Consider the following 26538-nt stretch of genomic DNA (forward strand, 5'->3'; position numbering starts at 1 on the left):
GTTTTTGCAAATGGCAAGATTCCATTCTTTTTTATGGGTGAGAAATACTCTATTGGAGATATGTATATCTATATATACGCCATCTTCTCTATCCATTCATGTATCAATGGACACGAGCTACTTCCATATTTTGGCTATTGTAAATAATGCTGCAATAAACAAACATAAGGGTACTTACATCTTTTAAGTTAGTGTTTTTGTATTCTTGGGGTGAATACCCATAGTGGAACTGCTGGGATCACATGGTGGCTCTGTTTTTGATTTTTCGAGGATTCTTTACACTGTTTTCCATGGTGGCTGCGCCAGTCTGTGTTCCCACCAACAGTGGCTGAGGGTTCCTTTTCCTCCACATCTTCACCAGCATGTATTGTTTCCTGTGTTTTTTATTTTAGCATGGCCCATACTCTTAGCTAATCTGCCTTCTACTTTTCCCAGTATCCAGATATTGACCAGCACTTAACAGATGCTTAATAAAGTCCTGTTGACTGAAATGTTAAAAAAATAAAAAATAAAATAAAATAAAATAAAATGAGTCTCCTGTAGGCACCATATAGATGGGTCTTGTTTTCTTTTTTATCCATTCTGATACCCTATGTGTTTTGATTGGATCATTTAGTACATTTACATTCAGGGTGATTATTGAAAGATATGAGTTTAGTTTCTTTGTGTTACCTATAAAGTTGGTGTTTCTGGTGATGTTCTCTGTTCCTTCCTAGACTTTGTTGCTTTTGTTTCATCCACACACACTCAAATGTTCCCCTCAATATTTCTTGCAGGGCTGGTTTAGTGGTCATGAATTCCTTTAGTTTTTGTTTGGGAAAGTCTTTATCTCTCCTTCTATTCTAATGACAGTCTTGCTGGATAGAGTATCCTTGGCTGCATATTTTTCCCATTCAGCATACTAAATATATCCTGCCAGTCCATTCTGGCCTGCTGAGTTTCTTTGGACAGACTTGCTGTGAACTGACCTGTCTTCCCTTATGGGTTAAGGACTTTTTTCCCTTGCCCTTTTCAGGATTTTTTCCTTGTTTGTGTATTTTGTGAATGTCACTATGATGTGCCTTAGTGATGGCTGGCTTTTGTTAAATTTAATGGGAATTCCCTGTGCTTCTTGTATTTTGATGTTTGTGTCCTTCTCCAGATTAGTGAAGTTTGAGCTATAACTTGCTCACATAAACCTTCTGCTCCTTTTTCTCTCTCTTCATCTTCCTACAATATGAATGTCATTCCATTTTAATAAGTCACTGAATTTCCTAAGTCTACTTTCATGATCCAATATCTTTGTTTTCCTCTTCTTTTTAGCATCACTATTTTCCATAATTTTATCTTCTATATCTCTAATTCATTTCTTTGCTTCATTCATCCTTACTGTCAATATGTCCATTAGGCTTTGCATCTCAGTTATAGCATCTTGATTTCAGCCTGACTAGAGTTTAGCTCTTTTATCTCTGCAATAAGAGATTCTCTAGTGTCTTACATGCTTTTTTGAAGCCCATCTAGAATCCTTATAATTGTTGTTTTAAATTCTAATTCAGACATCTTACTTATATCTGTATTGATTAGATCCCTGGCTGTCATCTCTTCATGTTCTTTCTTTTGGGGTAAATTCCTCTACCTTGTCATTTTAGAGGAAATAATAATAATAAAATTAAATTTAAAAAATTAAAACATCAAATAAAGGAAATAGGTCCTAGGTGTGTTTTGGTCTGCTTGTTAAGAGAAGCTTGATAGAAAGAAGAAAAAAAGAGAAAAGAAAGAAAAAATTAAAAATAAATAAATAAAATAAAGTAAATAGAATAAAAATTTGCTCTTTCTGTATCCAAGAAAAAAAACAAAAACAAAAAACAGAGGCACAAACAAACAAAAACCCCAAAGGAAGCTAGATCCAGTTTACACTAGAGCTGAAACTTTGCAGTACCCTATGATCAGCAGACTTAGTATGTGGAAGGGATTTTGCTGATCTTCTGGGGGAGGAGCCTGCTGCTCTAATTCTCAGGCTGACTTGCCCTAGTGGAAATGTGCCTTGAGAGTGCAGATGGTGTGACTTGATGTAACACCTCCATTCTCCACTTGGTGGCAGTTTATTTAGCTCACTAAGGCCCATCAGTGCTGATGGGCTAATGGTGAAAATGGCTTCACCCCACTCTCTAGTCTGGAGTGGGATGTTCACACCTTCACAGACTCATGATCAATCACCCCTCTTGTGTCCCCAACTTCAGTCAGCTCCCCACATTCACCCTATCTGTTCCAAGCTGTCCACCTGTCAGGCAGTGCCACCCTCTTGAGTTTTATCTCAGGCATGGCTATGCTTCAAAACTCCACACTTCAGAGACCTCCACAGCTCAGATTTGCTCAAATTCTCTGGGGGAGGGTTTCACCATGCTGTGGCCGGCTTCTCCCAGAAGATGGTTGTGTGACCACTTGGCTCAGAGTTTATGGTAAATTGCAACACAGAGCCAGTGCCAGGTTTTGCTGCCCTTAGCTGGCATCTCTGTTCCTATACCAGTAAATGACACAGATCCATGGTGCCCACAGGGTCTTTTGCCCACAGAGAGGCCTTATTGCCTCTACCAAATCCCTTCCAAGCAGGGGAACCACTCCTTCCTACATGACCCAATGGATTTGATTTTCAGGCCCCACCACCTGCTACCAGGGTCCCACCCTGACTCCTTGCTGGAGCACCACCAGGCACTAAGCTCCAAAACTTCAGACCCTGTGCTCCACTGTTTATAAAAAACTGACAGTATTGAACACTCTCCTTTTTCCCCCATCAATGGTTTTGGGAAACAGATTTTTTCACTCTTTCTCTCTTTCTCTGTAGCTACTGTCAGAGGGAGTGCTTTTCTTGTGGGAACCTGACTTGCTGCTCTCTGTCCCCTTCTCTCTTCTATGAAAAGGGTTCCCTCCCCCTCTGTAGCACCTCTGTTCTTCTCTCCACCAACTCACCTGTTCACACCACATACCTTTCCCTTTCTCTGCCTCAAATTTTGCAGATTGTTGTCTTAATCCTCACATCGATTTTCTAGGTATTCAAAAATGGTTTTGTGTTGATATAGCTGTGTTGAGGGACACAACAAGCCCAGGGCCCCCTTACTTTTCCTCAATATTAACTCCTCCTTCTCTCACCTGTTCACTTTGATTGCTTTCCATTATTAGGTCCTCCAGGTCACTTATCTGGTCTTCTGCTTCCTCCATTCTATTATGTATTGCCTGTAGAGTAGTGTATTTTTAATTTGTTACTGAGTTCTTTATCTCTGATTGATTCTTTTTTGTTTTCTATCTCTTTGTTAAGGGTCTCACTGAGGTCTTCCACTGTTTTCTCAAGTCCAGTGAGTATCTTTATGACCATTATTTGGAATTCTCTATCAGGCATATTACTTATCTCCATTTTGTTTAGGTCTTTTGCTATGATTTTGTCTTGTTCTCTCATTTGGGACACATTCCTCTGTCTCTTCATCTTGCCTGTTTTATTTGCATGTGCTAGGAAAGTCTGCTATGTCTCCTACTCTTGAAAATAATGGCCTTATGAAGAAGATGTCCTGGAGTGCCCTGAAGTGCAGCGTCCCCTAGTTGCCAGAACCTGGCATTTCACGTGTGTCTCCTATGTGTGTTGTACGCACTCTGCTCTTGTGGCTGAGTTGCTTTTGCCTTCACTACAGTCATCTGCTGTGGAATCTTCACCTGTTGTGGGCAGGGTTTGGTCCCTGTGTCATTAGTGGACCAGTCTGGGGTCACCTTTGGCTTGAGTTGAGTCAGACTAGGTGTTTGCCAGGGATGAAGGAGCCTCGCACTGTGCTTGTCTCCTGAGAAGTTTTTATTGGTGGGCAGGACCTGAAGTCAGACCAAATGTCTGCCCCCAGACTACTGCTTAAGCTGAAGTCTTAATGTTGTGTGTGGTTATCTTTCTCTCTTCTCAAAGCAAGCGTCACTTTGGAGGCTGGCCCCTCTAGAGGCTACTACACATTGCTTGTGGTACCACTGTGGATTGACTCCAGCCAAGACCATATTAGAGGGGACAGATTCACTTAAATGGGGGGTGGGAGGGGAGATGGACATGGAGGAAGGGCTGCACACTCAGTGGTAGTAAGGTTTATACAGGTCTGCTGTGGAAGGAGACCTGGAGCTGAAGTCTGGCTGAAGTGGTGTGTCTGCAAGGGAACATGGGGCAGGGTGCACTGTTAGCAAATGAAGTAATGTCAGTACTGCACTGGTTCCTGCAGATGGCTGTGTATTTATGTTGGGGAGCAGGGGAGGAAAATGGTACCTGCCAGCTACTTTGTTCTGGAAGTCTCCCAATGATCCCTACCCCTCCAGCACACTCTCTGAGATGAGTAAAGAAATCTCCCTACCATATGTTCCAGGCATTTTTCCAACTGCTGCTTCTAGGCTCTCTCTCCCTGGGCTCTTTGTTGTGCTGTCTCTTTAAGGGCAGAGACTTAGTTTCCTCCCACCTCTCCCAGGGCCAAGCCCACTGATTTTTAAAGTTCCAAGTTTTAAATCCCACTGATTGTAAGAAATCAGGAAATTCATCTTTCTCGTGTGGGCTCCGTGGTGTGGGCAACTGTTTCTCTCACTTCTCCGTGTCTGCAGTGTTCCTCCCTCCCGGGGACAGTCTCATCGCTCATTTAGCTCCAGGCTGTGTCTCTGCCCTTCCTTCCCTCTTCCATGCAAACTCTTCTCTATATTTAGCTGTGGAGAGTTTGTTCTGCCAGTCTTCAGGTTATTTTCTGGGTTATTTACACAGATGTGAATGTTATCTAGTTGTATTCATGGGACAAGGTGAGCTTAGGATTTTCCTACTCTGACATCTTTCCCAGATGTTGTCTCTGTCTTTTAATTAGTGTATTTAGACTATTTACATTTAACACAATTCTGATATGTTAGGGTTGATGTCTGCCATTTTATTATTTGCTTCTGTTTGTTTCATATGTTTCTTGTTCCCATTTCACTTTTCTTACCTTCTGATGGGTTATTTGAACATTTATTAGGATTCTACCTTGAGTTACTTAGGGTATTCTGAATATATAGCTTCATGTAACTTTCTTAGCCATTGCTTTAGGTGTTTCAATATATATGTAACTTATTACACTGTACTAATAATGATGTTTACCCTTTCTAGTGAAGTATAGAAACCTTACTTCCAACTAGGTCTCTTTACCCTCCTTACTTTTTTTTAATTAATTTTATTTTTTTTTAATTTACATACAAATTAGTTAGTATATAGTGCAACAATGATTTCAGGGGTAGACTCCTTAATGCTTCTTACCCATTTAGCCCATCCCCCCTCCCACAACCCCTCCAGCAACCCTGTTTTCCATATTTAAGAGTCTCTTATGTTTTTGTCCCCCTCCCTGTTTTTATATTATTCTTGCTTCCCTTCCCTTATATTCATCTGTTTTGTATCTTAAAGGCCTCATATGAGTAAAATCATATGATATTTGTCTTTCTCTGACTAATTTCAGTTAGCATAATACCCTCTAGTTCCATCCACATAGTTATGAATGGCAAAATTTCATTCTTTCTGATTGCCGAGTAATACTCCATTGTATATATATACCACCTCTTCTTTATCCATTCATCCATCAATGGACATATGGTCTCTTTCCATACTTTGGCTACTGTTGATAGTGCTGCTATAAACATGGGGGTGCATGTGCCCCTTTGAAACAGCATCCCTGTATTCCTTGGATAAATACCTAGGAGTGCAATTGCTGGGTCGTACGGTAGTTCTATTTTTAATTTTTTGAGAAACCTCCATACTGTTCCCCAGGGGGGCTGCACCAGTTCGCATTCCCACCAGCAATGCAAAAGAGATCCTCTTTCTCCGCATCCTCGCCAACATCTGATGTTGCCTGAGTTGTTAATGTTAGCCATTCTGACAGGTGTGAGGTGATATCTCATTGTGGTTTTGATTTCTATTTCCCTGATGATGAGTGATGTTGAGCATTTTTCATGTGTCAGTTGGCCATCTGGATGTCTTCTTTGGAGGAGTGTCTATTCATGTCTTTTGCCCATTTCTTCACTGAATTGTTTGTTTTTTGGGTGTTGAGTTTGCTAAGTTCTTTATAGATTTTGGATACTAACCCTTTCTCTGATATGTCATTGCAAATATCTTCTCCCATTCTGTCGGTTGCCTTTTAGTTTTGCTGATGGTTTCCTTTGCTGTGCAGAAGATTTTTATTTTGATGAGGTCCCAGTAATTCATTTTTGCTTTTGTTTCCCTTGCCTCCGGAGACATGTTGAGTAAGAAGTTGCTGTGGCCAAGATCAAAGAGGTTTTTGCCTGCTTTCTTCTCTAGGATTTTGATGGCTTCCTGTCTTACATTGAGGTCTTTCATCCACTTTGAGTTTATTTTTGTGTATGATGTAAGAAAGCGGTCCAGGTTCATTCTTCTGCATGTCGCTGTCCAGTTTTCCCAGCACCACTTGCTGAAGAGACTGTCTTTATTCCATTGGATATTCTTTCCTGCTTTGTCAAAGATTATTTGGCCATATGTTTGTGGGTCCATTTCTGGGTTCTCTATTCTGTTCCATTGATCTGAGTGCCTGTGCTTGTGCCAGTACCATACTGTCTTGATGATTACAGCTTTGTAGTATAGCTTGAAGTCCTGGATTGTGATGCCTCCTGCTTTGGTTTTCTTTTTCAAGGTTGCTTTGGCTATTCGGGGTCTTTTCTGGTTCCATACAAATTTTAGGATTATTTTTTTCTAGCTCTGGGAAGAATGCTGGTGCTATTTTGATAGGGATTGCATTGAATATGTAGATTGCTTTTACCCTCCCCACTTTTTAAACATAATTGTCATCTTTCCTACTTACATTTCAAACACCCCATGAAATGGTATTATAACTTGTTCTTGCTTCAACAATCAAATATGGTATAAAAAACTCATAAAATTTTTAATAGTCTTGTGTATTTACCCCTATTTTTACCTATTTTGATGTTCTTTCCTTTCTAAATGTCTAAGCCTTTCTTTTGGAGAACTTTCTTCAGCCATTTTTTAAAGAGTAGGTTTGCTACCCTTAAAATTCTCTTTGGTTTACTTCATCTGATAGTGTTGTGATTTTTGCCTTCATTCTTGGAGGATATTTTCACAAGATATAGAGTTCTGGTTTGAAGTTTTTTCCTTCAGTACTTTCTCTGTACACAGGATTACAGATGAGAAATACGCTGTTATTCAAATTGTTGTCCCCTATGAGTAATGTGCTGTTTCTCTCTGGATGTTTTCAAGATTTTTTCTTTTAGTATTCAGACATTTAATGATGATGTATCTTGGCATGGATTTCTTTGAATTTATCCTGTTTTATCCTGAATTATCCTGATCATGTACCTTCTTGAATCAGTAGATTTGTCTTTTTCCAAATTTGAGAAGTTTCAGACATTATTTTTTTAAATACTTTTTCAGTCCCACTCCCTCTTCTCTCTTTCTGGGTTTCTGTTAATACCAATGTTCGCCCTTTTTTTTGCCCTAAGGGTCCTTGTCCCTGAGAAGCCATCTTTTTTTTTTTCCCTTGTCACTCACATCGGGTAAATGCTTTGATCTGTCTTCAAATTTTCTGAATCTATCCTCTGTTATGTCTACTCTACTATTTAGCTTATACAGCAAATTTTTCATTTTGGTTATTATATTTTTTGGTTCTCTAATTTGCATTTGCTGTCTTTTTATAATTTGTATTTCTTTCATTAGATTTTCTATATTTCATTTGTTTCAAAAAAATTTATAGTTGCTTGCTGAAACATTATGATGCCTTCTTAAAAACCCTGTCAGATAATTCTAGTATCTAACTTATCTTGATGCTGGTGTCTGTTCATTGTCTTTTTCTCATTCCTGTTGTAATTGCTATGATAAGTGGTTTTTTTTTTTACTAAATCCTAGATATTTTTTGTCTTATATTAGACTGTGGATCCTATTTAATCTTTTTAGCAGGTATAATGCAAGGACTAGGTGAGTCAGGGCTAGCAAGGGCTAGCTTCCTATCAGGTTCCTCCAAACTTTCCTGACCAAAATTGGGCACTATCACACTGCTTTACTACAGATGGGTAGGGTGAAAGTTCAAGTCCCTCTTTACCTCACTGTCACCTTCCTGGCAAAAGTGCACTGACTCATACTACCTGCAGTCTCTGAGTGGGGTTGTATGAGCAACTCACTATTTGTCTCCACTGCCTCCAAGGCGGGAAAGTGGGGTGAGTTGACCACTTTGTTGCTGTGGGTAAGGGTGGAGGGTCAGCTCTTCACTGGACCCCCTGGCATGAGGGGAAGGGAGAAGCAGCTTGTCAACTACCCCTCCTTGCACCACTCTATTCTGCCTTGTAAATACCAGGAAAGGTGAAAGGTCAGCTCCCCAATGGGCCTTGATGACAGGGCAGGAGAGTAGAAGCCTAGTTGTAACTAGTTCTGCCTTGTACTGGCTTGTGAAGTTTCATTGCCACTGTGTGGAACCTCAACTCAATACTTGATCCCATTAATACCATCATGAGGTAGGGGGAGATCAGACCTATCTACTTCCAGATAAGTATGGAATCCTAGCCCCTTCAATACTACGTTCTCTGTTGTGTGTAGAGTTGAAAAATATTGTGGCTTTGCCTTCTGAGATGTCCTGTCTTTATTCTCCTCCCTCACATTAGTCTAGACCTTCTCTTTCCATCATCTCTGTTGTCCCTGTCCTGCTTGATTTTAATGCCACTAAAAGCAATTTCTTCTCAGTGTGGCGACTTGTCCTAAAAGGAAACCCTGGGAAGTCAATTTAGAGTTCATAGAGGTTATACTGATCTATCACTTTTGGTCCATCTCAACACAGGCATGTGGTACTGGAGACAACAAACCTCCTTTTATAGCTCTTGTTCTCCAACTCTCTCCCATCTCATTGCTTTCCTTGCTTCTTCCTACATAGATTACTAGTAGGCAGGGGCTTTGTCTCCACAACCCATATTTTGGGATTTGTGGGGATATCTTTTCATCTTTTTATTTTATAAATTTGTTTCTGATGTCTAATGTTTATTTTTGAGAGAGAGAGACAGAGCACAAGACTGGGGGTTCAGAGAGAGGAGACACAGAAACTGAGCTATCAGCACAGAGCCCGATGTGGGGCTTGAACTCATGAACCACAAGATCATGACCTGAGCTGAAGTCAGATGCTTAACCAATTGAGCTACCCAGGCACCCTTCTGATATTTAATAGTCTTGTTTTGACATCTAGTTGCTTTACCTTTTTTTTATGTGGCAATTCAGAGTAACTAAACAACTTTGCTGCTCTGTTGTCATATTACCAGAATCCTGTCCCTCCTTCCATTCTTTATCTGCTATAGTCCATTCTTTCCTGAACAACCAGTTTGGTGTTCTCTCTGAATTGTTCATTCATGGGTGAAATGGCATTACATTACATGGGTGAAATGGTGTTCATAGGTTACCCAAACAGAAAAGAGAATTCTCATATTGAGTCAATGACTGATTTATGCCCTCCATCTAAGTTCAGTGATAACAATTGCAGTAAAGGAAAAACTTCAGCTAGTCTTTTGGGACATCAAGCACATAAACTGAGATGTGCTTTTTGAATTTAAAATTTCTATAATGGCATTGACATTTCACAGTTACACATAATAAAAATAAATACGTATGCAGTTAAAACAATCATATAAAACTCTAGCCACAGGACCAAAAGATTGATTCCTTCTTACTGATGTTTTTGTGAATTTTTTTAGTCAGAGCCTTGGTGAGTCCATAGTTTACAAGGAATAGAGATTAAAGTAAGTAATGAAAATCATCTTTTAAAATGAAACAGGAATATGTTCATCGAGGAAGTAATATAATCTCTGTAATTGAGAATTAAAGGATAATTCAAAATCCTTGATTAAAAGAAGCCTATCCTTCTTTAAGAAATGCCCAATTTTCTATTGGTGCTCAAGCTTAAACAGAATTTATTATGTGAAATTTGCATAAGAGAATAATGAAAAAAGTACTGGGCAAAGGCTACTAATATGGCTTTATTATAAATAATAATGGATGAATATGCCCAAATTCCACATAAGCAAGGCTGCTTCCCTGTGATAACTCCATAGTAGTGTGTGTGTGTGTGTGTGTGTGTATTTTTTTAATGTTTATTTATTTTTGAGAGAGAGAGAGGAGAAAGGCCAGAGAGAGAGGGAGACAGAATCTAAAGCAGGCTCCAGGCTCCGAACTGTCAGCACAGAGCCTGACACGGGACTTGAACTCATGAGCCACCAGATCATGACCTGAGTCAAAGTCAGACGCTTAACTGACTGAGCCACCCAGCTGCCCCAGTAGTTTTTATTTTTAAAAACTAAAATCTAATCACCTTTCTTGTAGCCTTTAAAATCACTTTCTTCACTAAATATAGAATCTTAAAACACAAACTGACTTAACTCTTTAGGTCCTTTTTTGTTGAACCTATTTTTCAGTCACCTCAATCTATGTAAATTTCAAACCACTGGCTAATGAAATTCTGAACACTCTTAACATGAATATGATTTTTCTTATTATTTTTAGATCTCTGATAATTATTGTCAGAATAAGTAAATGTTTATATTAGAGTAGAAAAAGTCTCAAATCAACAATCTAAGCTTCCACCACAAGGAAATAGAAAAAGAAGGAAATAGAAAAAGTTTTGGTTTTTTGAAAAGATAAAATTGTTAAACTTCTAGCAAGATTGACAAATATAAAAGGGAGATGAAGTTTTCAAATATCAAGAATAAAAGAGGAATTCTAACTACAGAACCTACAAACATTAAAAGGAAATTAAGTGAACAATACAAACAAGCCTATATGTGTAAGTCAACAACTTACACAAAATTGCCAAATTCCTTGAAAACCACAAACACAAAACTCACCCAAGATAAAATAGATCATTTAAGTAGTCTTACATTGGGGCGCCTGGGTGGCGCAGTCGGTTGAGCGTCCGACTTCAGCCAGGTCACGATCTTGCGGTCCGGGAGTTCGAGCCCCGCGTCGGGCTCTGGGCTGATGGCTCAGAGCCTGGAGCCTGTTTCCGATTCTGTGTCTCCCTCTCTCTCTGCCCCTCCCCCGTTCATGCTCTGTCTCTCTCTGTCCCAAAAATAAATAAACATTGAAAAAAAAATTAAAAAAAGAAAAAAGAAAAAATAAGTAGTCTTACATTAAATAGACTGAATATGTAGTTAAAAAGTTGCCAAAAATGGAAATCTCCAGACACAATTGTCTTCACTGGTAAATATACCAAACATTTAAAGATGAAATAATGTGTAGAATCTAGTCAAGTTCATGGAAGCAGAGAATAAGAATTATGGTTGCCACAGGCTGGGAGGAGAGGGAGATGGAGAGATGTTGGTCAAGGGGTACAAACTTTCAGTTATGCAAGAGGAATACGTTCAGGAGATCTAATGTACAGCAATATGACTACAGCTAATAAAACTGTACTGTGTACTTAAAATTTGCTATGAGAGTAAATTTTAAGTGTTCTCACAAGTAGGAAGAAAAAGAAAGAAAGAAAAGAAAGAACGAAAGAAAGAAAATGGTAATTATGTGAGATGATAGATATGTTAGTTAACTTGATTGTGATGATTATTTTACAATGTATATGTATACTCAGAGCTGGGATGGGGGAGATGAAATAACACCAATTCAATACAAACTCTCCCAGAAAACAAAAGTGGAGGGAATGCTTCCCAGCTCATATAAGGCCAATATCAAAGTCAAACAAAGACAGTAAAAAAGAAAACTACAGTCCAATTTTCCTTATGAACATAACACAAGTTTTCAACAAAATATATCCATTAATATATAAAAAGAAAGATATACTACAACCAGGTATACTTTATACTGTAAGCGCAAAGCTGGCTCAATATATGAAAATCAATCAGTGTAATCTATCATTTTGACAGGCTAAAGAAAAACCATATGCTCAAATCAGTTGATGCAGAAAATCATTTGACTAAATCCAACATCCATTCATAATAAAACTCCCAGCAAACTAGAATTAAAAGGAAATTTTCTCAATCTGATAAAAAACCACAAAATTACTAATGCTAACAGCACACTTAATGGCTGGAGTCTTAATGGTTTTCCCCCTAAAATTAAGACCCAGGTAAAAGTCTCCACTTTCCCTAAAACAATTTATATAGTACTATAAGTCCTGACCATTTCAATAATGCAAGAAAACAAAACAAAACAAAATTGGAAGATTGGAAAGGAAGAACAAAACCTATCCTTATTTGTAGATTGCAGGATTCTCTACATAGAAAATCCCAAGGAGTCTACCAAAAATTCCAGAAGTATCAAGTGAGTTTAGTAAGATCACTGAATACAAAGTAAACACATAAATATCAATCATACTTCTACATATTAGCAAAAAAAAAAATTGGAAATGAAAATTAGAAATGTGGTACTATTTAAAATTGCTCTAAAAAATTAAAACAAGTTTAACAAAACATGTGCGGGATGTATATGGCAAATAATTCAAAATGCTGATTAAAATATCAAAGGCTTAAATAAATCGAGAGTCATGCCATGTTCATAGATTGGAAGACTCACTATAGCTCAGGCTCCCAGGATTTTGGAGTAAAGTATGCCTTTACTTCAATGATAACTATCCTCCATTTGAAAACCAGCTTCTGATTTGCTACTGGGTTCCCCATAGAGACTAAACTCCCTAAACATGGGATAGCAAGTGACTATGTGACTCAAAATATCTATCATGAGCATGATAATCTATTTCACTGAATCAAAGTATTGGATGTATGAAAGACTATTCCTTTGTTAAATGGAATGGTAATTACAAGACCAGAAGATACAAGCAAACTGTATAAGCAAGTGGTGCACACTCACATGGTACTAACTCCTACTACCTTAACACCTGATCCTTCATGCTCCTTAGAGCCCCATGGGAAGTCCACTATAAACATTTGACATTTCCAGAGGAGGAAAAACACCCTCCTTGGGTTATAGATGTGTCTGCAAGGTGTGGTGACATCATCTGGAAGTGAATGGCTGCTGCATTATAGCCCCGCTCAGAGTTAACCCTGAAAGACTCTGGTAAAGAAAAATTCTCCCTATGGACAGAGTTTTGAGAGGTATATTTGATTTTTCATTTTGTATGGAAGGAGACATTTGTTATTTTTTTTATTTGAAACACTTCACGAATTTGCTTGTCATCCTTGCTCAGAGGCCATGCTAATTTTCTCTGTATCGTTCCAATTTTAGTATATCTGCTGCTGCAGCTAGCACAGAAGGAGACATGTTAAGAGTCATTTGATTCATGACCAATGGCTCAGTGAGTTGATTGGTATTCCAGGGCTAAGAAGAAATATAACTGGAAAATTAACAAGGAGCTCTGGAGGAGAGACTATGTGGATGCGCTTCTAAGAATTGCACAGCGTAGGGGAATGTTAATTCTCATTAGGGGATAAGACATGAGAGGGTGGAAAGCAAATGAAGTTTGGATGTTTATACCTTTGGCTCCTTATGCTGAGACTTGAGTTGGCCACAATGTTCCTATTAGTAAGGTCACAGCTCCCTTAAGTGCACTCTTTTCTGCCAGGTTGTAGTTAATACTTCCTGCCTCCATAGCAGTTCTTGTGGTGATAATGGCTCCCTACTGTCACTAGTCACAGGTGATTCATCAACCCTGCCCGTGTTTTTTATTAGATCTCCTTAAGTATGCCATTGTTTCTTAATTGACCACAGCAACCCTGATCATAAACTACACAGGAGTGGAAATTTTTATTGCCTATTATCGCAGTATCTAAAATGATGTCTGTCACACTGCAGGTTTTCCATAAATGTTTGTTGAGTGAATATGTGTTTTGTCCACTTTCCTTCCATTAAAACATGAATAGCAATTTCTTAAACATCATTAATAATCAGTTTTCAAAAATGCATGGTATCTGGTATTAAAATAGATGTGAGGAAACAGTGTAAACTGTTATAACCTTTCTGAATACTATTTGCATTTATCAAATATTTAACAGGTACACATTTTAACTGGGTAAGTCTATCATTTGGACATTTGTGCCAAAGAAATAATCACATATATATACAAAAGATGTAGGGACAATGATGTTTGCTATGCATTATTTATAATAGTGAAACTTGGAGACAAGCTGAACATCAATCACAAAGATTGATTGAATAAACCTGATACGCCCTTACAATACAGAAAAGAATGATAGTTCTACAAAGCCTGACCAAATAACCAGATCAGAAGATAACTTTAAGTGTAAAAACAAGTTGTAAATAAATAGTAACCATTTCCTTTGAAAAATGCATTGTTAGCTTTAGCATAAAGTCTAGAGCTAAGCTTCAGTTCATATTGGTTTTATTTGGAAAATGAGATGGAAAGAAGGGAGCTTCCATTAGCCCATCATCACTGCTATATTTTGATCAAATTGAGCATGTATTTACATTTTTAAAAGAAACATTTAAATATATTTATATTTAAAAGATAAACAAGAGCAACTCAAGTGTTTAAAAAGTAAGTCTTGCTCAGCACAGAACTTAAGGGCAATAAAATATCAAATTGTAAAGCCTATTACAAAACAAATAAATGGGGTGAAACTGTCACATTTAGCTTTCTCATTTACAAGTGCAAGGTTTTTGTCCAGAAAGCTGCAAGAAGGGTATTTCACTATTGAGGAACCAATTACGGCGTTTATGGAAAATAACGCCTTTTGACCCTCCTAAAAACAAACAAACAAAAAAAAAAATACATTATCAGGGTCCATTTTTGCCAAGATAGAAAACTCAGATTAAGGGGACATATCCACGACCCTCGGGAATTGTCCAACAGAGAACACTCTTTTCCCATCAGGAGTAAACCCAGACTCTTCTCACGTTGGCCCGGGACGTGGCGGTGGGAGGAGGAGCTAGACGGGTAAACATCCCCGGACTCCACCCGCTGGGAGGAAGGATGCGCCAGCACCCGCACCGCCCAGGCCGCCCCGGAAGAGCTAGAACTGAGGCCCACCCTACCCCCCCGGCCACCTCTAGACTCCGCGGAGCTAGGCGGCAGGGCAAGGCGAGAAAGCGGCGGCGGCTGGGCTGGGGAGCCCCTGGAAATGCGCGTCACCACCTGCTGAGCTCCGCCCACCACCCGTTCCGCAGGTCTAGAGCCTCGGAGTCCACACACCCCTCAGTGGGCGTGGGAGAGGCTAAGAACTGCGGGCCCCAGGGGCGGGGTTCTAAGGGGGGCGGGGGGAGGGAGAAACGAGAGTTTCCTGGAAAGAGTAAAGATTTCCGCGTGTGTTCATATAGATTGCAACTAACTTGTTGATGACTGTATACCTTTACCCCCCATCTTATAAGTAGGGTCCAGTTTTAAAAAATCATTGTCATAGGGGCGCCTGATTGGCTGAGTCGGTTAGGTGTGGGACTCCTGATCTCAGTTCAGGTCTTGGTCTCAGCCCGCAGTTTTGCTCGGCGCTGGGCGTGAAGCCAACTTAAAAAAAAGAAAAGAAAAGAAAGGAAGGAAGAACGAGAGAAACAGTAAAAAGATGTTCTTATAATATTATGACTGTGTGACCATAATTTGTTTTTTTTAAAAATCAACAAAATGCGCATTATAAGGTTTAAGCAGGATCTTCTCCAGCAAATGTGTGATTTGCTTGATAACCATTTTATTATTTTCCATTGTGTGTTCTTTCGTATATTATGTATTCTTGAAATTTGCTTTTTTTTTTTCTCCTTTCCTGGGATAAACTCTATTGGTCACACTTTCTTTTATACTACGGTTGTTGTGCGCCATATTCAAGTGTCTGTATTTACATTTCTCAACCTTATTCTCAACAGATATTTGTACCTTTACTTCTCTGAGCAGCTTTGCGTTTAAAAGGTACATTGATGGAGAGAGAATCCCTATTTTTTCTTTGTATTACAAAAATTTGAAAAACATAAGAAAAGTAGAAAATGGTAAAATGAACATATATAGCCAGCCATGCCATTGACTTAAGAAACCTTACTTAAACTTTTGCCATATTTGCTGTTAGTTTTTGCTGAAATTTCGTAAAGCGAATTAACAAAGTTAATTTCAGTGCTAAGTGCGGCACTATGCATACCTTTATAAAATCAATACATTTTCCAATATAATTCCACTTAACAGTTAACTGTAATGTTCCTTAATATTCCTTATTGCCAGTCCACATTCAAATTTCTCAAATTGTTCCCGACGTCCTTGGCGATAGTTGCTTTTCCGTTTGGGGGTTGATGGAGGACCACACATTGCATTTCGCTTTAATGTTCAAATTTAACCTCTACACCTGGAGGCTCTGAGGGATCCTGGGTAGGAGACACTATCAAAGACATTTTCCAACCGTCTACTAAGAAACTGCAAAGTAACGTCAAGGCGTGGAGGTTTATGGCAAATGTGATCTTGAATCTGGCTGGCTCATCATGCAACAGTCTGTGCACGAACCGTCTGTGCCACACCCCCGCGCGTGCAGGCCCTGCTCTGCCTTCCTGCTTCTGCACTCTCTGCCCTGGTGGGGAGGTGCTGCCTAGGCCTTGGTTGTACACATCTGGAATGGAAGGCGGGTGTGGAGACTCTGCGCTGCCTGGAAACACTGAGTAGAGTGGGCTTGTGACCCAGACTGCGGGAGCAGGAAGTCTTAAGGACCATCCCCCTCACTCCTACCCCCACCCTTGGGCTCAACCTCCAAGTCAGGCTTCCGGATGCAGTTGAGACTGAGCACACGTAAGGAACAGGTGTTCGGTGCACGCTGGGATCTGCGGGAATCGGTGCCCGGCCCCACCTGCAGCACAACCAGAGAAAAGCCCCTGTTGGTGGCAGGAAGGTAAAAAGTATTTATATTGTAGACTGTGAGCGTGCCAAAGAGCACCAGAGGTGGGTCTGCGGTGGTACCCAAGCTCTGGAGCCAGAAAGACGAGGTTGGGGGGGGGGGGGGGAAATTCCATCTGTCACCTGTAAGTAGGGACTAGAAAAGGAACCTGGATAAGAAGTATCTCAACTGACAATGAAGGTATTAATAACTGTCTCATGGCGTTGTTTTGAAACGTAAGTCTAAGTTGTAAATCAAATAGGCTGGTTCAGGGTACTAAGCCCTAAGTGACAACTGTTGTTTTATATTTAGAAGACATTTTGTTCCTTTTAATTGGGTAGTTTATGTAAACCTCACAACCATTCTAACCATTCTGTGAGATGGGTATAATCATTTGCATTAAAAATAACAACCAAGGCTCAGGTTGGTGGAGTGAATGTGCCCAGGTCAGAAGGTAGCAGGGAGGGAGTTTGGATTCAAGGGCAGGTGTGCTTTACTTCTAACCTCAGGCTTTGTGTAAATGTAACACCTTCCTAAAAACAGCACTGCAGCCTTCAGAGCACTTAGCAGAGTGACCTGTCCCTAAATCCCCAGAGATATAATGGGAAGTGAATGTAAGATAGAATCTACCATGCCTCAAATGTGTTCTAGGATTTCTGGTGTCTCCTCAGATCCCTTGAGTCAGACAGAGCCTTCTAGCCCCCAATGCACTGGCAGTCTGTATTTTCAGTCTGAGATTATAGTGAATTCCAAGAGGCTCCACTTTGTGGCCTTAGAATTAGTTCCTCAGGCTCAGGAGCTGGGGCTCCTAGGAAATTCACTTTAGAGCAAAGCAGCTTTTAAGAAGCAGGAAGCAAGGGACTCTGGTAATAAGAATCTTCCCTGGAAGAGAGCACCCCTTCACCTTAGACTTCAATCCAGAATTTCAGAGTAGAGACAGGAGAACCCACAAAGGTCTGCACAGCCAGAAGCATTTCTTGATCCCCCTGTCAAGAATGAGACAGACTGGAATGCAAGCTGGTGCAGCCACTCTGGAAAACAGTATGGAGGTTCCTCAAAAAATTAAAAATACCCTACGACCTAGCAATTGCACTACTAGGCATTTATCCAAGGGATACAGGTGTGATGTTTCTAAAGGACACATGCACGCCCATGTTTATAACAGCACTATCAACAATAGCCAAAGTATGGAAAGAGCCCAAATGTCCCTCGGATGAATGAATAAAGAAGAGGCGGTATATATATATACAATGGAGTATTACTTGGCAATCAAAAAGAATGAAATCTTGCCATTTGCAATTACATGGATGGAACTGGAGGGTAGTATGCTAAGTGAAATTAGTCAGAGAAAGACAAAAATCACATGACCTCACTCATATGAGGACTTTAAGAGACAAAACAGATGAACATAAGGGAAGGGAAACAAAAATAATATAAAAACAGGGAGGGGGACAAAACAGAAGAGACTCATAAATATGGAGAACAAACTGAGGGTTGCTGGAGGGGTTGTGGGAGGGGGGATGGGCTAAATGGGTAAGGGACATTAAAGAATCTACTCCTGAAATCATTGATTCACTATATGCTAACTAATTTGGATGTAAATTTTTAAAAATTAAAAATAAAATTAAAAAAAAAAAAGAATGAGACAGACTTGGTGATGCCACCACATTCAGAAGTCACAACATTGTGTGACAGTGGGAAGTGTGGGCCAGCTTTGAGAAGAGCAAGGTGAGCAAGGGGTAGGTTGCTCAGGAAAGGCCACTTTGTTGGAAAGCTTGTGAGAACGAGGTCTGTGGGTACCCTTAATCAGGAAGAAGAAAGAAAGTCTGCCTTCACTTTTCCTAAATGGCCCCATGCTTTACAGATGCTGCTGTCACATGTGTCCATCACCTTACATGATGATTCATGAAGAGTTTCCATGCTCATCTACCTCTGACTTATTGAAAACTTTAAAGAACCTTTAAAGATCCAAGAATGTCAGTCAATTGTCCAGAGTCACCTATATGACAGATCTGAAAATCAAAGTGCCATTATTTGGTGTCAGGTCCATGTTTCAGTTCATTTATGTTTAATGAAGAGTAGTAATCTTTTATGTGGCGGTTCACAGTTTGTTTATCCATTCACCAACTGATGCATATTTGGATAATTTTCAGCCATGAACATTTATATACAGGTTTCTATGTGTGGACATATGTCTTCACTCTCTTGGGTGAATACCAAGGAGTGAATGACATTGCTGGATCTCATAAGAAGTGTATGTTTGGCATAATAAGGAGCTGTCATACTTTTTCAAAGTGGCCGTACCATTTTTCATTTCCATCAGCAAGATGTGAGGGGTCTAGTTGCTCTGCATCTTCATCTGAATTTAATGATGTCAGGTTTTTCTATTTGAGCCATCATATTGCTTTGTAATGGTATTACATTTTAGTTTTAATTTGATTTTTCTAATGTATAATAATGAGTATGTTTTTGTTTGTCATCTGTTCCTTTTTGATGAAGTGCCTATTTGATCTTTTCCTCATCTTAAAAAGTTGTTTCTTACTGATTTCAAGAGTTGTATATATGCTACAAAAGTTTTTCCAAAGATAAATGATTTGTAGATACTTTCCCTCAGCCTGTGTTTTTTCATATTCTTAATAGTATTTTTCAAAAAGCAGAGGTTTTTACTTTAAGGAACAAGAAAAACCTCAAATAAACTAACCTTAAACCTAAAGGAACCCCCCCCAAAAAAAACAACAACAACCTCAACAAGTGAAGCTGAAAGCCAACAGAAGGAAGGGAATAATAAAGATTAGAGCAGAAATAAATGATATAGAAACAAACAAAAAACAGTAGAACAGATCAATGAATGAAACCATAAGCTGGTTCTTTGAAAAAATTAATAAAATTGATAAACCCCTTGCCAGGCTTATGAAAAAGGAAAGAGAAAGGACCCAAATAAATAAAATCACAAATGAAAGAGGAGAAATAATAATGAACAGCATAAAAATATAAACAATAATATAAGAATATTATGAAAAACTATATGCCAAAAAATTGAACAAGCTGGAATAAATGGATAAATCCCTAGAAACACATAAACTTCCAAAACTGAAACAGGAAGAAATAGAAAACTTGAATAGACCGATAACCAGCAAAGACATTGAATCAGTAACACAAATCTCCCAACAAACAAAAACCCTGGCCTCACAGGGGAATTCTACCAAACATTTTAAAAAGAGTTAATGCCTATTCTTCTCAAACTATTCCAAAAAAATAGAAAAGGAAGGAAAACTTCCAACCTCATTCTATGAGGTCAGCATTACCCTGATACCAAAATCAGATAAAGACTCCACTAAAAAAGAGAACTACAGGCCAATATCCCTAATGAACATAGATGTAAAAATTCTCAGCAAAATGCCAGCAAATCAAATCCAAGATTCACTCACCGTGTTCAAGTGGGATTTAGTCCCAAAATTCAAAGGTGGTTCAATAGTCACAAATCAATGAGCATGATACACCACAATAATACAAGAAAGAATAAGAACCATATGATCCTTTCAATAGATGCAGAAAAAGCATTTGACAAAATACAAACATCTATTCATGATAAAAACTCTCAACAAAGTTGGTTTAGAGGGAACATACCTCAGCATAATAAGGGAGCCATATGCAAAAAAATGCACAGTTAATATAATAATCAATGGGGAACAACTGGTAGCTTTTCCTCTATGGTCAGGAACAAGATAGAGATGTTCTCTCTCACCACTGTTACTTAACATAATACAAAAGTCCTAGCTATAGCCATCAGACAGCACAAATAAATAAAAGGCATCTAAATCAGCAAGGAAGAAGTAAAAGTTTAACTCTTTGCAGATGACATGATACTCTATATAAAAAACCTGAAAGACTCCACCAAAAAATTATGAGAACTGATACATGAATTCAGTAAAGTCTCAGGATACAAAATCAACATAAAGAAATATGATGCATTTCTATACACCAATAATGAAGCAGCCGAAAGAGAAATTAAGGACTTCATCCCTTTTACAATTGCACCAAAAACCATGAGATAGCTACTAATAAACCTAACCACAGAGGTGAAGGACCTGTACTCTGAAAACTATAAAACACTGATGAAAGAAATTGAAGAAGACACAAAGAAATGGAAAGGCATTCCATGCTCATGGATTGGAAGAACAAATATTGTTAAAATGTCTATACTACACAAGGCATTCCATACATGCAATGCAATCCCTATCAAAATACCAACATCATTTTTCACCAATGTAGAACAATCCTAAGATTTGTATGGAACTGCAAAAGACCCCAAATAGCCAAAACAATCTTGAAAAGAAAAAACTGAAGGCATCACAATTACAGATTTCAAGTTATGTCACAAAGCTGTAGTGATCAAAACAGTATGGTACTGGCACAAAAATAGACACAGATCAATGGAACAGAATAGAAAACCCAGAAATGAACCCACACCTATAAGGTCCATTAATGTTACACAAAACAGGAAAGACTATCCAATGGGGAAAAGACAGTCTCTTTAACATACGGTGTTGGGAAAACTGGACAGCAACATGCAAAAGAATGGAACTGGAGTACTGTCTTAGACTATACACAAAAACAAATTCAAAATGTATGAAAGACCTAAATGTGAGACAGGAAACCATTAAAATACCAGAGGAGAACACATGCAGTAACCCTTGTCATCAGCCACAGTAACTTCTTTCTAGATATGTCTCCTGAGGCAAGAGAAACAAAAGGAAAAATAAACTATTGGGAGTTCATCAAAATAAAAGCTTCTGCACAGCAAAGGAAACAATCAACAAAACTAAAAAGCAACCTTTGGAATGGAAGAAGATATTTGCAAACAACATAACTGATGAAAGGTTAGCATACAAAATATATAAAGAACTTAAACAGCTAAAAAACAAATAATACAATTAAAAAATGGGCAGAAGATATGAATAGACATTTTTCCAAAGAAGATATCCAGATGGCTAACAGACACATGAAAAGATTCTCAACATCACTCATCATCTGGGAAATACAAATCAAAACTACAGTATGACCTCACACCTGTCACAATGGCTAAAATCAACAATAAGAAACAACAGATGCTGGTGAGGATATGGGGAAAGGGGAACCCTTCTACACTGTTGAGAATGCCAACTGGTACAGCGTTCTGAAAAATGGTGTAGAGTTTCCTCCAAAAGTTAAAAATAGAACTCTTCAACCCAGAAATTGCATTACTGGTATTCACCCAGAGAATATAAAAGTACTACTTCAAAAGGATACATGCACCCCAATGTTTGTAGCAGCATTATCGACAACAGCCAAATTATGGAAATAGCCCAAGCATCCACTGACACATGAATGGATGGCAGATGAATATATATATATATATATATATATATATATATATATAATGGAATATCACTCAGCCATAAAAAAGAATGAAATCTTGCCATTTGCAACAATGTGGATGGAGCTACAGAGTATTATGCTAAAAGAAATAAGTCAGTCAGAGAAAGACAAGTATCATATGATTTCACTCATATGTAGAATTTAAGAAACAAAACAAATGATCATAGGGAAAGGAAAAGAAAGAGGGAGGCAAACCAAGAACCATACTCAACTATACAGAACAAACTGATGGTTACCGGAGGGGAGGTATGTGGGAAACAGGTTAAATAGGCGATGGTGTTAAGAAGTACACTTGTGATAAGCACTGGGTGTTGCATGTAAATATTGAATACCTGATTTGTACACCTGAAACTAATATTATACTATATGTTAGCTAATTGGAAATTAAATAAAATCTTAAAGAAAAAGAGCAGAGGTTTAATTTATCAATTTTCATAATTTTCAACGCTTTTATTTCATGGGTGTATTAATCTATTTGGACTGCCATAACAAAATACCACAGACCAGGTAGATTCAACAACATAAGTCCAAGAGCAAGATGTGATCAGTATTGGTTTCTAGTGCAATCTCTCTTCCTGGCTTGCAGAGGGCCACCTTCTGTGTCCTCACATGGCCTTTTATCTGTGCACACACACAGAATGAGAGTGTTCTCAGGTGCTTCTACCTCTTCTAAGAACATCAATTCTATCAGATCAGGACCCCACCTTTATCACCTCATTTAACCTTAATTACCTCCTTATGGTCTGGCCCTATCTCCAAATACAGCCACATAGGGGTTAAGGCTTCAACATACATGGGAGACACAGTTCAGCCCATAACAGTAACTTATACTTTTTTGTGTGTCTTATCTAAGAAATATTTGCCTAATATGGTCACAAGCCTGTCACTTTTTTTTTTCCTTTTATAAGTTTGAAAGTTATAGCACCATTTGTTGAGAAGTATATACCTTCTCTGTTGGATTGCCTTGGTTACCTCTGTTGGGAATCAATTGAATATAAATATGTGCCTCTGAAATACAAGTCTGGTTCTGAGTACTACCTCCAGGGTTTAAATGGATCTCTTTATTGATTCCCCATTACCCTAGCAGAGGACCCAGAGTGAGGATGTGTGTACCCTAGTGAGTCACTGGTATACAGGAAATGATTATGGGAAGCTTATTTATAATGACTTTATCTTTAAGAAGGTACTAAGTTTGGGGCACATGGGTGGCTCAGTTGGTTAAGCGTCCAACTTCAGCTCAGTTCATGATCTCATGGTTCATGGGTTCGAGCCCCGTGTCAGGCTCAGTGCTGACAGCTTGGAGCCTGGAGACTGCTTCAGATTCTGTGTCTCCCTCTCTCTGCTCCTCCCTTCCTCTCTCTCTCTCAAAAATAAATAAATATTAAAAAAAATTTTTAAGGCACAAAGTTTTATCAGTAATAATATTAACTGGTAGCATATGTACATATTTTTGAAATATATACAGATGAATTAGGACATGAAAATAATATTGATACTAATTGTGTGATGCCTCAGAGTATAAGACAGAGTTAGGTTTTTAATAACATTTTATAATTTTATTTATTTTATATTTTGTTTTAAACTGTTAACAGTAAACATTATATAAGAGTTTTCAGAGGTCATGTCACCAGTTTCTAAACACTCCAGACTGATCAGAAATGTGCTCTTACAGGCAGCACCATCATTCAAGGATGTGACTGTGGAGTTCACCGAGGAGGAGTGGAAGCATCTGGGCCCTGCTCAAAGGACTCTGTACAGACACATGCGCATCCCAGTGGATGAGCAGACCTTGCCACGTCATTGCCTCGAGAATGCAATCCTGTTTTTCATGATTGCTACTTTTATCATATGTGTCATATCCTGTTCTGTTTCTACTAATTAACTTTTCTCCTGGTTAAGGGTCATATGTGCCTTCTTTGCATGCTTTGTAATTTTTTTTATTAGATTCTAGTTGTTATTGATTTTACATTATTGGGTGCTATATTTTTTGGTATTTTAAAATGTTTTGGGGCTTTCTCTGGAATAAAGCTATGTTATTTGGAATTAGTTTGATCCTCTCAAGGTCTGCTATTAAGCTTTGTTCTGTAGGATTCAGAACACCTTCTGGTTTAGGGCTAATTTTGTTCCAGTACCAATTTTGTTCCTGTAGCCTTCAGGTTATTCTACATATCCTCCATTAGTTAAGAAACCTTTCCACTCTGGCTGGTGGGATAAAAAACTTCTTTTTTCTGTGTTTTCCACTCTACACCTTCCGAGCAGTTCTTTCCCTAACCTTGAATAGTTTTCTTACATGCAAGCACAAGTCCATACTCAGCCAAAGATTCACAGAGACCTTTCTGCAGATCTCATGGCTCTCACTTAGTGCAGCTCTTTCCTCTCCAGTGTTTTGTCTGGCAAATTCTAGTTGCCTCAGCATTCTAAACTCCTAACATTGTCTCCTCAACTTATTGAGACTGTCAGGCTTTTTTTTGGAGGCGTGGGCGGGGTGGGGGGTGGGGGTCCCTTTGTTATGCTGTGCCATAGAAATTTTCCAAACTCTGGCCAAAATAGGGTTCACCCAAGTTGTTTCCTTTTTCCTAAGAGTTCCTTGTCATTGTCCAATTTTGCACTGCCTATTGTCCAATTTTGTATGGTTCTCTACTTTGTTTGACATGAGGAGGTAAAGTGAAATCCCTATGTGGTCCCTTTTATAAAACCCAAAGCACCTGGGCCATTTTTAGAAGTTAATACTATTTTGTCCTGAGATTCAGGGATCTAAGGAGATTCATTCTTTTGTCATCTCCTCAAAAATGAGCACCTCAAATGAATCCCATCAATGTGCAGCTCTTAAGCTATAGCTTCCTTTACATTCAGAAGTATTGAAGCACATGCAGCTGATCTAAATCCTAAATTATTTTCCATTTATAGAGTACAGTATTAGAAAAACATATGTGATCTTCAAGTTGGAGGAAGGAGAAAATCCATGGTTATTAGAGGAAGAATCTCTAAATAGGAGCCAGACAGATGAGTTATTGAGTACTAGCAGAAGGTATCCAGGGAAAATTAAATCCAAAGTGATCAGTTACAGATGGGAGTTTTTAGAGGTTTTTTTTGTTTTGTTTTGTTTTTTTATAAATTTTTTTTCAACGTTTATTTATTTTTGGGACAGAGAGAGACAGAGCATGAACGGGGGAGGGGCAGAGAGAGAGGGAGACACAGAATCGGAAACAGGCTCCAGGCTCTGAGCCATCAGCCCAGAGCCCGACGCGGGGTTCGAACTCACAGACCGCGAGATCATGACCTGGCTGAAGTCGGACGCTTAACCGACTGCGCCACCCAGGCGCCCCTAGAGGTTTTTATCTTTGGAAATTAACAAAGAATGGATTCAGCATACTATGGAAGGTGAAAGTGTAACATAACCAATGCAATGTAAACATATTGATTCTTTCATCTTTAGAAGCTAGAAGCCCAATTATATCATTTACAACTGACAAATCAAGTTATAGATTTGTATTTAATAGTAAAATGATAAAAACTGAGAAACATTTTAAAAGGCACTAAAATAGGGATTAAAGGATGGTTAGAGAGAAAGAAAAAACATTAATTTTATCATTGGTTCTATAATATGGAATTATTAGATACTATGGAAATAGAAGATTCATAAAATACAAAAGTTTATAATTATAAAGGTACTTAGTAGAGCAGAACACAATATTTTGTAATTATAGAAGAAAAAACAATGGAACAATGAGAACAGAACTATTACTAAAAATATTTTTTCTTTTACTTTTTTACAGTATAATTCAGCATAAAGTACAACAAATTTATCTGCCACATCAACTAATATAAAGTTACCTATTAAGTGCTATCAGATTGTAAAAAAGAAAGATATCCAAAAATAATGCAGACTGTTTGAAATATAAAATAATACATTAGTAAGCCAATAAATGTACAAATAATTCAGGGTTTATTTACCTAGCTGCCACATGTTGAATTCAAACAAAACAATATTAAATCAGAAAACCAGCACTCAAATGATGTTTTTTTTGTGGTTTTTTTTTTTATTTTTTTTTTTTTCAACGTTTATTTTTGGGACAGAGAGAGACAGAGCATGAACGGGGGAGGGGCAGAGAGAGAGGGAGACACAGAATCGGAAACAGGCTCCAGGCTCCGAGCCATCAGCCCAGAGCCCGACGTGAGGCTCGAACTCACGGACCGCGAGATCTGACCTGGCTGAAGTCGGACGCTTAACCGACTGCGCCACCCAGGCGCCCCTCAAATGATGTTTTTAAAAGACCAGTTTCAAGGGATAGTAAAAGTTTTAAATATCTGTGTATCAAATAAGTTATCAGGATCCATAAAAAAATTGTAAGAGATATAAGG

The 26538-nt window shown here is 38.5% G+C and overlaps 1 long non-coding RNA gene and 2 pseudogenes across 1 annotated transcript; 1 reads left to right on the forward strand and 2 right to left on the reverse strand.

The window, feature by feature from the left end:
* LOC121014146 (uncharacterized) overlaps positions 1-14866 on the reverse strand; it is a 37545-nt pseudogene extending 22679 nt beyond the window's left edge.
* LOC121014239 (uncharacterized) lies at positions 13107-13206 on the reverse strand (annotated as a pseudogene).
* Positions 14867-16048: 1182 nt separating the features above from the next.
* LOC121014162 (uncharacterized) lies at positions 16049-19366 on the forward strand. Its single transcript, XR_005783064.1, has 2 exons — positions 16049-16773; positions 18623-19366. It is a non-coding gene; the product is annotated as an uncharacterized LOC121014162 (long non-coding RNA).
* Positions 19367-26538: the final 7172 nt, after the last annotated feature.

The sequence above is a fragment of the Herpailurus yagouaroundi genome, unplaced genomic scaffold (genome assembly GCF_014898765.1).
Source record: "Herpailurus yagouaroundi ecotype Mexico unplaced genomic scaffold, PumYag 201, whole genome shotgun sequence".
NCBI lineage: Eukaryota > Metazoa > Chordata > Mammalia > Carnivora > Felidae > Herpailurus > Herpailurus yagouaroundi.